The sequence below is a fragment of the Neomonachus schauinslandi genome, chromosome 8 (genome assembly GCF_002201575.2).
Source record: "Neomonachus schauinslandi chromosome 8, ASM220157v2, whole genome shotgun sequence".
Taxonomy (NCBI): domain Eukaryota; kingdom Metazoa; phylum Chordata; class Mammalia; order Carnivora; family Phocidae; genus Neomonachus; species Neomonachus schauinslandi.
The window spans coordinates 58,533,960-58,549,338 of record NC_058410.1 but is presented as its reverse complement, the minus strand read 5'-3'; the positions used below and the strand labels follow the sequence as shown (position 1 = coordinate 58,549,338).

At 34.3% G+C, this 15,379-nt stretch overlaps 1 protein-coding gene across 2 annotated transcripts in view; it reads left to right on the top strand.

Annotated features, from left to right (window-relative positions):
- The window catches only part of GRIK2 (glutamate ionotropic receptor kainate type subunit 2), a 666,284-nt gene that overhangs the window by 219,975 nt on the left and 430,930 nt on the right, over positions 1-15,379 (top strand). The gene's annotated exons all lie outside the window — the stretch shown is intronic.

The window sequence follows — 15,379 nt, the reverse complement described above, 5'->3', positions numbered from 1 at the left end:
TACTAGAAATATGGCTCAAAATACTGGAGTCAGTCTATTCATTAAATTAGAATTACCTGTTGCTTCATGGCTGAGGGGATTCAAAAGCAAGTGGGAAGAACAGGAGGTATCTCTCAGTATACAGTAGAGATGGGTCACTACTTCTCTCCTTGGAAAATTCATGCCTTATACTATGTGCTTCCCACACAATCCCCCTTTGGGGAGCTGTGACCTGCTAATTCATTTTTTTCAAGGTGTGTCAGTCAACCAGGTCCATGTGCACATGAGATTTTCTACCTGCATATACCTAGGTCACTAGGATGGCATCCATCAAATTCACACAAAATAAGCTTCAGAATGTTAGTCATACTTCATATCAATATAAAACTTTAAGACTCTTTTTCAAAGTGCTTACCATTCAGAAAAAGGAAAGTTGCTGAGAAAATAACCAGAGATTGAAAACAGAGTGGCAGTATTACTTAACAGGAAGCAGTACAGCATAGTGATTAAAAGATGGGGCCTGGGGCGCCTGGGTGGCTCAGTTGGTTAGGCGACTGCCTTCGGCTCAGGTCATGATCCTGGAGTCCCGGGATCGAGTCCTGCATCGGGCTCCCTGCTCAGCAGGGAGTCTGCTTCTCCCTCTGACCCTCCCCCCTCTCATGCTCTCTCTATCTCATTCTTGCTCTCTCAAATAAATAAATAAAATCTTTAAAAAAAAAAAAAAGATGGGGCCTGGATTATGGTCTCCTGTGTCCTAATCCAGCATCCATCACTTACTGACTGTGTAACTGTCCTAAGGCAAGATACTTAGGGTGCTGAACCAGCTCCAAGATCTTGCTGAAGCACAACACAATAGACTCAGTAAAGCAAGTTATTTGGCCTAAGAATTAAACTGCCTTAGAGACCATGGAGCATAAAGGAGCAAAGCAATTCATAGACTCAACAATGCAGACAACTTAAATGTCAGAGTTATATTCAGAATTAAAATATAAAATATTATAACAATGGGAAATACATTAATTAAAGAAAATATGGTTCAATTACATTTTTGATGACTTTCTATTAATGTTTGTAAAATATTTATCACAATGCCTGATAGAGAGTGTGCTCTCAGTAAATGTTGACTATTAGAAGATTTCATTCTTCAGAGTGAGCTCAAATTTAACATGTTTCATATTGATTTAAATTTCTTAAGCTCCAGAGTGCAGAAGTATACATTATGATGTTTGGAAGTGATCTGGAACCGAGGGAATGCAAATCAGAGACACAACTTAGGTGGGGGTTGGGGCCAGTGAGGAATGTCTTCCCAGAAAAAGTGACTATGCCAAAGGCTAATGATATATTAGGGGAGAGAAAAAGTTGCAGATGTGTGTGTCAGTGTGTGTGTGTCTTGTTTGCTTGTGTATCTGTGGTAGGAACTAGGTTCCTGGGCAGAGGAACATCACTTGGAAGGAACGGTGGCATTTGATTCTGGTTCACTCAGGGAAAGGTAGGTGGTTTAATACGCTGTGGCACTGGGAATGTGGGAATGGCAAGAAAGGAACCCGGAGAGAGAGGCTGAAGATAGACTGTGGAGAACTTTGTAAATGACACGAGGCTTAAAAATTAGGCAGTTATTGAAATATCTTAAGGAATTAAATGACAAGATTGAAGTTGCATTTTAGAAATATTACTTCAGTTGCAGAAGAAAGCCAGAGTAGGGAGAAGTCTGAAAAATCCAGTGCAGATGCATTATTACAGCATGGAAGATGTAGTATTTCTGAACTTAGTCAAGTATGTGGAAAGGTTTACAGTGATGTTCCAGCAGAAATGATGGAGACCAATTAACTGTTAGCTAGAATAATTAAGAAGATCATTAGGTAGTTTAATAGTAGAAAAAGCCTCCAGTGGGGTACCCATGGGGTTAGGATCTGAAGTTTTGTCTTTAACTGTGTCTTGCTCATCATTTTTATCACTGACTTAGACATAGAAACAAAACTGAATGTGACCATTCACATGGCAAAAGAAAAAGAAACACATTTCCTGTATCTCTGTAGTATTAGTAACTTGTCTTGATGCATTAGAATGTTGAAAAAACTAATATTAATAAAGAGTTGATAAGATCAGAATCCAAATAGTCTTCATTAGAAAATTAGATAAGCAATAAATAGATGATATTTATCAGAGACATATATGAAAAACTAAAAAAAAATAGTGCATTAGAAACAGACATTTTTAACAATAAGCTTAAGATGAATCAACATTATGATATTGTATTCTAAAAAGAATCTATTTATATTATGTATACAACATGAGTTTAGGAAATTGACAGCTGCATTGCATTTTGCTTTGCTTGGACCCATTTGGAATATGGTTAAAAAATTGACCCACAATGAGCTGTGGATACACTGGAGTATTTTCAGAGAAAAAATAACTAGAAAAATGAAAGATCAGAATACTCATGTGATAAGCAAAAGATTTGAAAGTTTTAACCTGGAAAAAAAATACAGTAGGAAAATGGTATCTGTTTTCAAATTCTGGATGATGACCGTATGAAAGTTGGACTTAAGTTTATTCTAATCAGAGCAAATGGGGCGCCTGGGTGGCTCAGATGGTTAAGCGTCTGCCTTCGGCTCAGGTCATGATCTCAGGGTCCTGGGATCGAGTCCCGCATCGGGCTCCCTGCTCCTTGGGAGCCTGCTTCTCCCTCTGCCTTTCTCTCTCGCTCTGTCTCTCATGAATAAAAAAAAAAAAAAAAAAAATCTTTAATCAGAGCAAATGGTTAGAAGGGTCAGAGAAGCAGATGATGGATAAATATGGAGAAGAACTTGGTGCTAGAGCTTTCCCAGGAAGTAAGAGAAAACTTTAAATGGCAGCAAATTTGCCATTCCTGGAGACCCATATGTAATAGTAGAAGCAATCTAAGTACCCAAAGGATGGGTAGACCAAATGATTTCTTCATTATGTCATTCTTAGACTCCTCTCTCTATTACACTTACAATAATAGCACAATTTTAGTATACAGTATTTTTATAAATGCTTGCAGATTAATTTAATGGTCTTTTTGAGAAATCTGTTAAAAACATGCAGTAATAAAAAATGGTAAGTATAGAAGTTTTATTTCTTCCCTCTGCCCAAACTTTTATTATGAACTTTAAAAATACACAGAAAATATCAGATGGTAGCATATATGCTCATATACTTATCACCTTGATTAAATAATTAACATTTTTCCATCTTTGTTTTTATGACACCCAAACACTTCATCATGAATCTCCTAAGAACAAGAGTATTTTCTTATGCAACCACTATAGCATCATTTTGCCTAAGGAAAAAAAGAAATAATTCCCTAATGCCATTTAATATCTAGGGCATTTTTAAAAATAGCCTTTCATATTTACAAAGAAGCATGAAGATTTTATCCTTTGGATAAGGATTTGTACAAAATTAAAGTGAAGAGAACATGTTTTGCATTTATTTAGATAGAAAATAAGATTATAACAGTTGGTGGAAGAAAAACTAGCATATCTTCTGAGAGAATAACATGTTACTCATAGCATTGATTTCTTTATTAAATTAAACATCTGTAAAATGCTGATTTTTACCTACTTTAAGAAAGGACCTATTTGAACAGTCTCAGAAGTTAGATGTGATGTTGGTTGGCTCATCTGTCACAGGTTTATGAGTCATAAAATCCTCAGGAGTAGTTAAAATAGGTCTAAAAGAGAAAGATTTGGATAGGCTTCAGTAGTTAGCTCATATAAAACTTTTATTTCAGGTCTTGCTTAATATTGCTTTTCTGTGATGGGGAAAGTTTCAGTGTTTGAAGTTTTGTGTAAACAAGGGATTCCTTGTCATTTGTTCTTTCATATCTACAAAACAAGGTTGGGCAAATAGACCTGTGGAAAGGAAGGCTATTCCCCTCTGTTTCTTTTCTTCTTTCTTTATCAAGCTTATTATAGAGTGATGAGAACTATTAACTTTTACAATAAGCTTGGAGAAAGAACTGCAGGCATTTTATTGTTTGATATAGAGGTTATGTGAGATGTGGTGGCTCTTTCTGAATTAAAACACACACACAAAAAACAAAACAACTAAACAAAAAAAATAAAGCTGTGAGAATGATTATCACAGCTGATTTCTTTTTTAATTTCACCAAAAAGCCAAAGGTAAGTATAAGAGAGAGGTGAAGTGTTGCTTGTATCCAGTAGAGAATAGGGAATTTGATGATAATGAGAAAGTAGGCTTTAGGATCTTGAAAATGCGAAATTGGGTGAATCTTGGTGCAAGTCTCAGGAAAGCCCATAATTATAAGTTACTAAGATGCTGCTGTAGGATCATATAGTTCTTCTGTGTTTATTACTTTGGGATGTACTTTACTCACGAAACATGATCTGTGAACTCCTTAGGGTAGCAATTCTGTCTTCATGTACCATATGCTTATGAAATGCTGCATGCAATTCTGACACTTCATAATAAAATTAATAAGTCTAGAAGCACTTTTTATAGGAGGTATGTAGTGCGAACTGAGTATTATTTTTCTCAAGCTATATAAAGAGAAAAAGGCCTGTTCAAAATCATGTGAACAATTATCCTTTGTAGGCTTATGAACAAGTGGACAAAATGCTTTGCCTTTCAATTTTTTATTAGCAATTTTTAAAGCCAAAGATATACTTTTAGGAAAAAAAATAGCTGATTTCTTCCTCAGAGAATCAAATTTATAGGCCCTTATTTTCTACTTCACAAAGAAAATAGATAAAATATGTATTCTTTTAGTGTCCTGCCCAACTTCACCTCAGCAGATCACAGGTAATTGCCTTTTGCATCAATGAATAAAGTGTCCTCCTCCCCAGGTTTACCTACCATTTCCTTTGGATTTGATCTTCTCTGGTTCCTGAGCCACCTGACTTCATCAGTAATACCTTCTTTTCTGCCTTTTACCTTTCTCTTTCTATCGTTCTCTCCCTATTATATAAACATGTGGTCTTTCTCATCATAAAAGAAACAAATGCATAAACACCCTGAGATTTCATAGTATCCTCTAGCTACTCTCCTGTTTTCTGCTACCCCTTAATAATAGTCTAGCTTCATTTTCAAACATATTTTATTCATTTTTTAAAAAGTATAAAATTAATACAGATTCATTGTTAACAATTTAAAATGTACAAACAAGGATCGCCTGGTTGGCTCAGTCGGTTAAGTGTCTGACTCTCGATTTTGGCTGGGGTCATGATCTCAGGGTCATGATTCCAGGATCATGAAATGGAGCCCCGTGTCTGGCTCTGGGCTGGGTGTAAAGACTGCTTAGGATTCTCTCCCTCTCCCTCTGCCACTTCCCACTCTCACTCTCTCTCTCCCCCCAAAATAAGTAAGCAAGTAAATAGATAAATACATAAATAAAATGAACAAACAAGTGAAAAGAAGAAAATTTAAGTAAATCAGATGGCTATCATCTGAAATAAACCATACTTAATATTTTGTTATGCATAAGTACATATTGTAACTGCTTATAAAGCATTTTTGTCATCGAATAACTTCTATTGAATTTAAAAATGGCTAGATACCTATTATTTTATTAATTAAATGTACCATAATTTATGTAAATAATTTTCTACCACTGGATGGTTAGAGCATTTCTAATCATATTGTTCTTATGAACAAAGTGAACGTCCTTGAAGCTAAATCACCCACATTTTTCTTCAGGTTACATCCGACAAGTAGAATTAGCAGACTTAAGTGTACAATGTTTTTAAAGCCTGATAGATTTAAAGAAAGGTTTTCAAGAAAGTTCATCAATTTATTTTTTTTTTCAGCTGTGCTTTTTCTCTTAACAAATTTAATCTCTAAAAATTCAATTCTTTGTTTTAGTCTTTCCTTTCCTATTTTTGAACATTTTAATATGTTTATTAGTTATTTGCCTATATTACTTATAAATCATCTATTCATATTCATTGCCAATTTTTTCTGTTGCAGTGATCATATTTTTTATTGTTAATATTATTTATATATTGAAGATACTAACTCTTTTGTTAAGATTTTTATTTTTTTATTTGAGAGAGAGAGAGCAAGCACAAGCAGGGGGAGCTGCAGAGGGAGAGGGAGAAGCAGACTCCCTGCTGAGCAGGGAGCCCGATGTGGGGCTCGATCCCAGGACCCTGGGATCATGACCTGAGCTGAAGACAGACGCTTAACTGACTGAGCCACCCAGGCGTCCCTCTCTTTTGTTTTTTTAATGATATGTTTATATTTAGTTAATATACTTTCATATATCTTGTCTTTAATCATATTTATGTGTTTGATTATGGATTATTTTTCAAACTTTCAAGTTACATTTAGCAATATTGCCTTTATTTTTACTGCTTGTGCTATCAAACTTAGAAACGCCTTAATGCTTTTATGCAATAGTTTTTTAAAGTAATATTTTATTAAAGGATGATCTATATATACCAAAGGGCACAATTATACAGTAAAGCCTTAATAATACATATCCAAGCACTGAGGTTAAAAAACAGAACATCACCAGCACCTCAGAAGCACATCATGTATCCTCCCTACTGCCACCACTATTTTTTGAAGTTTTTGAAAAATGAATTCATACGGCAGTATTTTTTTGTGTTTGACTTCTTTCACTCAGTATTTTGTTTATGAGATTCATCTTATATTGTTACATGTGGTTATTGAATACATGATTTTTGATGAACATGCATGCACTTTTTGTAGGGTATATATCCTGGAGTAAAATTTTGGCCACAGGGTTTGTGGATTTTCAATGTTAGAAGACTCTGATGCACAATTTTCAAAGTAGGTTGTACCAGCTTCCAGAGAGACCAGCAATGTATGGGAGGTCTACTTACTCCACATTTTCAACAACACTTGATACTACTCGTCTTTTTCATTATAATCATTTGAGTGTATGTAAAATTGTTTTGAACTGTAATTTTAATTTTTATTGTCCAGATTACTATGAAATTGAACTCTTTTTCGTATGTTTATTGTCTCTTTGAATTTTTTAGGGGGGAGTGATTGTTCAAGTTTTCTACCCACATTTCTATTGATTTGCCTGCCATTTTCTTTTTATGAATATTTTAAAGAGATGAATCTCTTACACACACACACACACACACACACACACACCCCCACATCCTCTGAATTTTTTATTGAACTGGGAAATTCTTAATTTTAATGTCTGATATATCACATTTCTACCTTACGGTTAATACTTTTTGTCTTTTTTTTTTTTTTTTTTTTTTAAAGATTTTTTATTTATTTATTTGAGACAGAGAGAATGAGAGAGAGAGCACATGAGAGGGGGGAGGGTCAGAGGCAGAAGCAGGCTCCCTGCCGAGCAGGGAGCCCGATGCGGGACTCGATCCAGGGACTCCAGGATCATGACCTGAGCTGAAGGCAGTCGCTTAACCAACTGAGCCACCCAGGCGCCCGTCTTTTTTTTTTTTTTAAGAAATCTTTTCCTAGCCTGCTTTTCTTTTAACAACATTATTGTTTAAATTTCACATTTAGCCATGTGATTGAAATTACTTTTTAAGGTGTGATTATTGAATTGATCCAGACACATTTATTGAAAATACAGTTCTTTTTCTTTGACACTATAATATTATCACTTATATGTCAGTGACTATGTAGGTGAAAGTCTGTTTATGGACTGTATGTTCTGTTCTATTTATGTATTTTTTTTTTTTTTTTTTTTAGATTTTTTTTTTTTTTTTTATTCATGAGAGACAGAGCGAGAGAGAAAGGCAGAGGGAGAAACAGGCTCCCAAGGAGCAGGGAGCCCGATGCGGGACTCGATCCCAGGACCCCGAGATCATGACCTGAGCCAAAGGCAGACGCTCAACCATCTGAGCCACCCAGGCGCCCTATTTATGTATTTTTTGTTGTTGTTTTCTGTTTTTTAAGAGAGAAAGAGCATGAGCAGGGATGGAAGGGGCAGTGGGAGAGGAAGAGAGTGAATCTTTTTTTTTTTAATATTTTATTAATTTATTTGAGAGAGTGACACAGCGAGAGAGGGAATACAAGCAGGGGGAGTGGGAGAGGGAGAAGCAGGCTTCCCGCCGAGCAGGGAGCCCGATGCGGGACTTGATCCCAGGACCCTGGGACCATGACCTGAGCCCAAGGCAGATGCTTAACGACTGAGCCACCCAGGCACCCAGAAGAGAGAGACTCTTAACCAGGCTCCATGCTCAGCTCCAAGCCCTATGCAGGGCTCGATCTCACCACTCTGAGACCATGACCTACTCCAAAATCAAGAGTTGGACACAACTGACTGAACTACCCAGGCGCCCCTCTATTAGTCTACTTTTATACTAATACCAAAATTGAGTAATTTATAATTGAATTAATTATTACAATTCTTGAAATATGGTAGTGTAAGTCCTCCAGCTTTTGTTTCTCTTAAGATTGCTTTTACTATTTTAGGCCCTTTGCATTTCTGTATGTATTTTAGTCTGCTGTGGTTTTGACTGGGATTGTACTAAACTATAGATCAATTTGTGGAGAATTAACATCTTTAAAATCTTGAGTTCTTTATTTCATAAATGTTTAGTTAGTTCTTATTTTCTCTCAATAATATTTTATAGTTTTCACCACAATATTTTGCACATCCTTTGTTATATTTCAGAGTATCTCAAGGTTTTTGATGCTATTGAAAATTATACTTTATAATTTTTTTTATTTTGGTTTGTTGTTGATGTGTAGAAATACCATTTATTTTTGTACATTGATCTTAATATCCAATGAAATCTTGCTAAATCCATTCTTTTAATTCTAATGATTTATCTGTATTATTTTTCTACATATATAATCATTTCGTCTGAGAATAACCATAATTTTGTTTCTTCCCTTTCAAACCTTATTATATTTATTTATTTTAGTTTCATTACTCATTGCACTAAAGAGGACCTTCACTGCAATGCTAAATAAAAGTGGTCATAGTAAGCTCCTTTATGTCATTACCAGTTTTAAGAGGAAAGATTTCAACATCATACCAGTAAGTATGATGTTTGATGTAGGTTATTTATAGATACTCTGTATCTGCTTTCAAGTTTTCTTCTACTCCTAAATTGCTCAGAGTCTTTTTTTTTAAAGATTTTATTTATTTATTTGACAGACAGAGACACAGAAAGAGAGAGAACACAAGCAGGGGGAGTGGGAGAAGCAGCACTCCCGTGGAGCAGGGAGCCCGATGCAGGGCTCGATTCCAGGACCCTGGGATCATGACCTGAGCCGAAGACAGACACTTAAAGACTGAGCCACCCAGGCGCCCCTAAATTGCTCAGAGTTTTTAATCATGATTTGAAGTTGAAATTTATCAATGATACTGTCATAACTGTCAAAAGGACTGCTCAGTTTTCTCCATTTTCTGTTAATATTTTAAACTATATAGAATTATTTTTAAATGTTAAGCAATCTTGAATTCCTAAAATAAACCTATTTTTTTCTTTTTAAATTTTTATTTAGATTTCAGTTAGTTAACATACAGTGCAGTTTCAGGTGTACAATGTAGTGATTCAACACTTTCACAGACCACCTGGTGCTCATCACAAGTGTACTCCTGAATCCCCATCACCTATTTCACCCTTCCCCCCACCCATCTGCCCTGTGGTAACCATCAGTTCTCTATAGTTAAGAGTCTGTTTCTTGGTTTACCTCTCTCTCTTCTTTTGTCCCTTTGCTTGTTTGTTTTGTTTCTTAAATTCCACATATCAATGACATCATATGGTATTTGTCTTCCTTGACTGACTTATTTCCCTTAGCATAATATTCTCTAACTCTATCCATATCATTGTGAATGGCAAGATTTCATTATTTTTTATGGTTAATATTCCATTGAATACATATATCACATCTTCTTTATCCATTCATTAGTCAGTGGATACTTGGGCTGTTTCCATAATTTGGCTATTATAAATAATGCTGCCATGAATATGGGGGTACATGTATCCCTTTGCATTAATATTTTTGTATTCTTTGGGTAAATACCTAATAGTGCAATTGCTGGATCCTAGGGTAGTTCCATTTTTAACTTTTAGAGGAACCTCCATACCCATTTGGTTTTGATGTATTATTGTCTTTATACATTGCTAGATTCAATTTGCTGTATTTTATTTAGGATTTTTGCATCTATATGTTCATGAGGAGTTGGTGTGTAACTTTTTTTTTTGTAAGTTCTATCTTCTTATTCTTGATTAGACTTGTTAAAGTTTTATACATTTTGATAATATTTCAAATAACCAAAGTTTGGCTTTGTGTGTGTGTTTTCTATGGTATTTTATTTATTATTTTATTTATTTCTGCTCTGATCTTTATTATTTTTTTCTTCTATTTCCTTTGGATTTGATTTGTTCTTTTTTCTTTCCTAGCTATATGAGATGGAATCTTAGATCATTGAAATTTAGTCTTCTATTTTTTTTATTTTAATTTTGATTTTAGTCTTAAATTTTCTTTTAAGCATGGACTTAGTTGTATTCTACAAGTTTTAAGTGCCAAATTTTCAGTTTTATTTTGTTCCCCAATTTTGTAATTTCCATTGTGATTTCATTCTTGACCCATGGAATACTTAGGCATATATTCTTTAATTTCTAAATTTGGGATTTCCAAGTTATCTTTTTATTTATTTCTAGTTTAATATCACTTTGGTGAGGGAATATGCTCTGAATTAATTTAATCCTTTTAAATGTGTTGAGATTTAGGATATGGCCTAGCTTATGATCAATTTTGGTAAAGATACACTTGAAAAGAAAAAAAATATTTTGTCATTTTGAGGTACTGTGTTTCATCCTTGTTAATTAGGTCAAATATATTTATTTCGTCTAAATTTTAACTGATTTTTTTTTGTCTGCTTCTTCTATGAGCTACTGAGAGTGGTGTTTTAATGTTTCCCACTATGATCTGTATCTCCTCCAATTCTGTCAATATGTTGGAGGGTTTGTTTTTTATTATTTTTTTTTTTTTTTTTTTTTTTTTTTTTTTTCAAGATTTTATTTATTTATTTGACAGAGACACAGCGAGAGAGGGAACACAAGCAGGGGGAGCGGGAGAGGGAGAAGCAGGCTCCCCGCCGAGCAGGGAGCCCGATGCGGGGCTCGATCCCAGGACCCCGGGATCATGACCCGAGCCGAAGGCAGACGCTTAACGACTGAGCCACCCAGGCGCCCCTGTTTTTTATTATTATTATTAGTGTATGTTGAGTCTGAATTTTATCATTCTTGTGTATTGACTTCTTTATCATTATGATATACACCCTTTATTCCCTTCAAGTCTACTTTATCTAGCATTGGAATAGCTTCACTAGCTTTTATTTGGCTAGTGTGGTTTTAGAACAAGTCTCTGCCTTTTTCCTTATTTTTCACTATTTCTCTTGCAGGTAGCTTACAGTTTTGTGCCTTTTTATCCTGTTGGGTAATCTTAAACTTTAAAATGTGAACCTGTTTCATTTACCTTTAATATAATTACTGATACCTTTGTTTTAGATCACTTATACCACTAGTTCTTTTAGTGTTTTCTCTATTTTACTTATGTTTCTCATTCTTTTTGAACAAATAAACTATTTTTATTATGCCACCCTTCCTCTGTTAAATTTTTGATCATATGCTATTTCATTATTTTTGTCTTTATCTTAGGAATTTAAATATGCATTGTTGCATTATTTATTACAGTCTAGAATAATTATCATTACCTTCCTACCAATATTGCTAGAACATTAACATTCTTTAATTTTATTTATGCTTTCTTCAACTTTTGTGTTGTTATTAGAATATACTTTGATTTAAACACATTACAGACTTCATAAGATGTTACTGTTCTTGCTCGTTCAGTTAAAATTTATTGATATTCACACACATATTTACCCTTTCTTTATACTCATACATTTAAGCAGTGTGGTGGTTCCCTCTGGAATAATTTCTCCTCTGCCTAAAGAACTCATTTGTTTAATATTTGTTTTAGTGGAGGTTTATTCGTGATAAATTCTCTCAATTTTGTTATTTTCATTGTTATGATTAAACACCATTGGCAAAAGATATTTGTGTCTCTCCTATATATATAATGAAGTAAAAATGAAACTCTATGTTTTAATAAGTAATTTTTATTTCTAATTACATTTATTAAAATTTCCAGAATAGTAGTAAAAGTGGATATTGTAGTCATTCTTATCTTTTTCCTGACATTACTGGGACTTCCTTTCTATTTTACTCTTAAATATAACATTTACTATCAATATGTGATTTTTTTTTAAGATTTTATTTATTTATTTGACACAGAGAGAGAGGAATCACAAGTAGGCAGAGTGGCAGGGAGCGGCAGAGGGAGAAGCAGGCTCCCCACTGAGCAAGAAGCCCGATGTGGGACTCGATCCCAAGACCCTGGGATCATGACCTGAGCCGAAGGCAGACGCTTAACGACTGAGCCACCCAGGCGCCCCTAATATGTGATTTTTATCTTAGTAAAGTTTCATTATGACTCCATTATTTTTTCTAAAAATATTTTCTTAATCAAGAATAATTAGTGATATCTATCAGGTGTCTTTATACCATCTAATATGGTGATTGTACTTTTTTCTTCTTTGATCAATTACTATGTTAGATGTTACTAAACTTTCCAAAATTTTAAACAGAATTACAAAAGCTCTGTTTGTTTCCCAGGTAAGCTTAAGGCACCCACCCAATATTTTTTGGAAAGTAATTCTTTACTAAATTCTTTTACCTCCCTGTCCATACTTGCCCTCCACAAATCAGGAGTAGTGATCTCTCTTTTTCTTTTTCTTTTTCTTTTTCTTTTTTTCTTTCTTTCTTTCTTTTTTTTTTTTTTGAGTTAACATGGCTGAAAGGTGTTATAGAAGATATTGTGCCTTGAAAACTTGCATTATCTGGACATTTTTGATTTTTATATACAAAATTTTAAATTCTGGCTTTGGATCAATAAAAATTAATTATTTATTTTACTAAGATAAATATGTGTTATCTTGAGGAATTACAAAGATTTCCTTAAATATTCAAACCAGTAATAAATATGTAAACTTGAATTTGAATTATTTATTTTCAAGAGAGATAAAGAATAGGAATATTTTAGGGGCGCCTGGGTGGCTCAGATGGTTAAGCGTCTGCCTTCAGCTCAGGTCATGATCCTGGGATCGAGTCCCGCATCGGGCTCCCTGCCCTGCGGGAAGTCTGCTTCTCCCTCTGCCTCTCTCTCTCTCTCTCTCTCTCATGATAAATAAATAAAATCTTTAAAAAAAAAAAGAATAGGAATATTTTAACCCACTATCATCAAATATTGATCATTTTTGTATCCTTCTTTTGTATTTATATCACATAGAAACTCTAATTTGAACTGAGGAAAGTAGAAGATTAGTTTTTCATTTTATTTTGCCATTAAGAAACAACTTCAGGTTTGTATTTCTATAATTGACTCTTTATTTCTAATTAACTTTAAGAAGTACTTTATAATTGCTCAATTATTTTTCTGTTCCATATGTAGGATCTTACATTTCTAATTACATATTATTATTAAAGTCATTATGTCTCGCCTTTAGGAGGTTTTGTGTATTTTACCTGAATGAAACTTTGAAGAAAAATACTAGTTTGTAGTAGAATAAGCAAGGGCTTTGAAGTTTTTGCATGAACAGATTGTAATGTTGGCTCTATCATTTGACAGTTATATGATCTTTGGCCAAGAGAGCTCTTTCCTATAAAACACTACTACTTGTGATTACTTTGAAGATTCACTGAAACCTTAGAACACTTATGGGGTTCTTACTCTATGGTAGCCACCGATCTAAGTGCTTTATTATGAGATAACATTTAATTTTTATAACAACTCTGTGTAGTCATCTTCATTATCATCCTTTTTTTAGAGATGAAGAAATTTAGACTGAGGATTTAAGCAACTGACCAAATTTACGTGGATGGCAAATGGCAGATACAGAATGTAAACCCAGTTTGGCTTCAGAGGCTAGGCTCATACCACTATTCTCCTCCATATATACAAGACATCTAATTTGGTTCTTGATACCAATTAGACATGTAAATATTTATTGTTCTGCTTAGCCTAAGTCTCCAAAGATTTTAAATGTATTCAAAGTACTATTTCACAATAAGTTGCTTGCTCTGGTAATTATACCATCAATTTAGATGAAAGAATAAGAGAAATATTTCAAACTAATATGGTGTCAAATAACAAATTTTCTAATTCTTCCTGAATATAAATTTGTCTGAGTACTGTGGTATTTTCTTGAGTCCTAATTCCTCATATTTAGAGGAATTACTACCATACCATGGCTTCTTACTAATTTAAAATTGTTACCATACCATGGCTTCTTACTAATTTAAAATTGTTACCATACCATGGATTCTTTTTTTTTAAAAGATTTTATTTATTTATTTGAGAGAGAGAATGAGATAGAGAGAGCATGAGAGGGAGGAGGGTCAGAGGGAGAAGCAGACTCCCTGCTGAGCAGGGAGCCCGATGCGGGACTCGATCCCGGGACTCCAGGATCATGACCTGAGCCGAAGGCAGTCGCTTAACCAACTGAGCCACCCAGGCGCCCCATACCATGGCTTCTTACTAATTTAGAATAGGTAGTTTGCTGATTGTATAGTCACCTGACATTTATGTGTCAGAAGACTTTAGATGAGGTATGAATTGCAAACTGTGGAAATGGCTTATTCAAGGGAGTTTAATTTGTGAATGACTGTGCTGAGAGTACATGGAATGAAATCTGAAAGGGAAAAAGATAAATGCTCTCTATTGTTAAAGTAGTACTAGTTTTCCAAAGACAGAGGTTGGACAGTGTCAAATATCAGATGCTTCCACTTTCATTCCATTTACCAGAGTAACAATAAAGAAAAGATTCCGTTGGAAGCAAAGGTCCCATAGGTCACTCAGAACTGAATAGAGAGAATATTAAGAAGAAGCAAGGCTGGGACAAGAATGAGGAAACTGAACTAAGACATAATTGGTAAAAGTGACAGATGGAAAGGACATGTTTTTGAATTGTACTCTACATTTTATGGCCTAAATTATATGCTTCCTTGTTATTCACTGATTAAGGGATTTGCACTGTTTGGGAAAGTTATCTTTCACAAATGTCCAAGTATCTTCTAAAAAAAAAAAACTGAGAGTAGAACAAATAGAGAAATGGCTACTTTGCTGTCTTTTCTTGCAAGCTCATTTGTTAGAATTTGCAAGTGAATTTGTATTTTGGGCTTTTAACACAATAAGTGCCGTAGAAATTATGCTAGAGATTTCTGATTTCTCAATTAATAGAGACAAATTTAATATAATTTCCCTGATGCTTAACTTCATAGCTTTGTATCAGTATAGAGGATTGATTATTCTGGAACTGTGCAAAAGTTTGAGGGATAATGCTCGGTACTTAAGGCAAGATCTATATATACCAAGGCTCTAA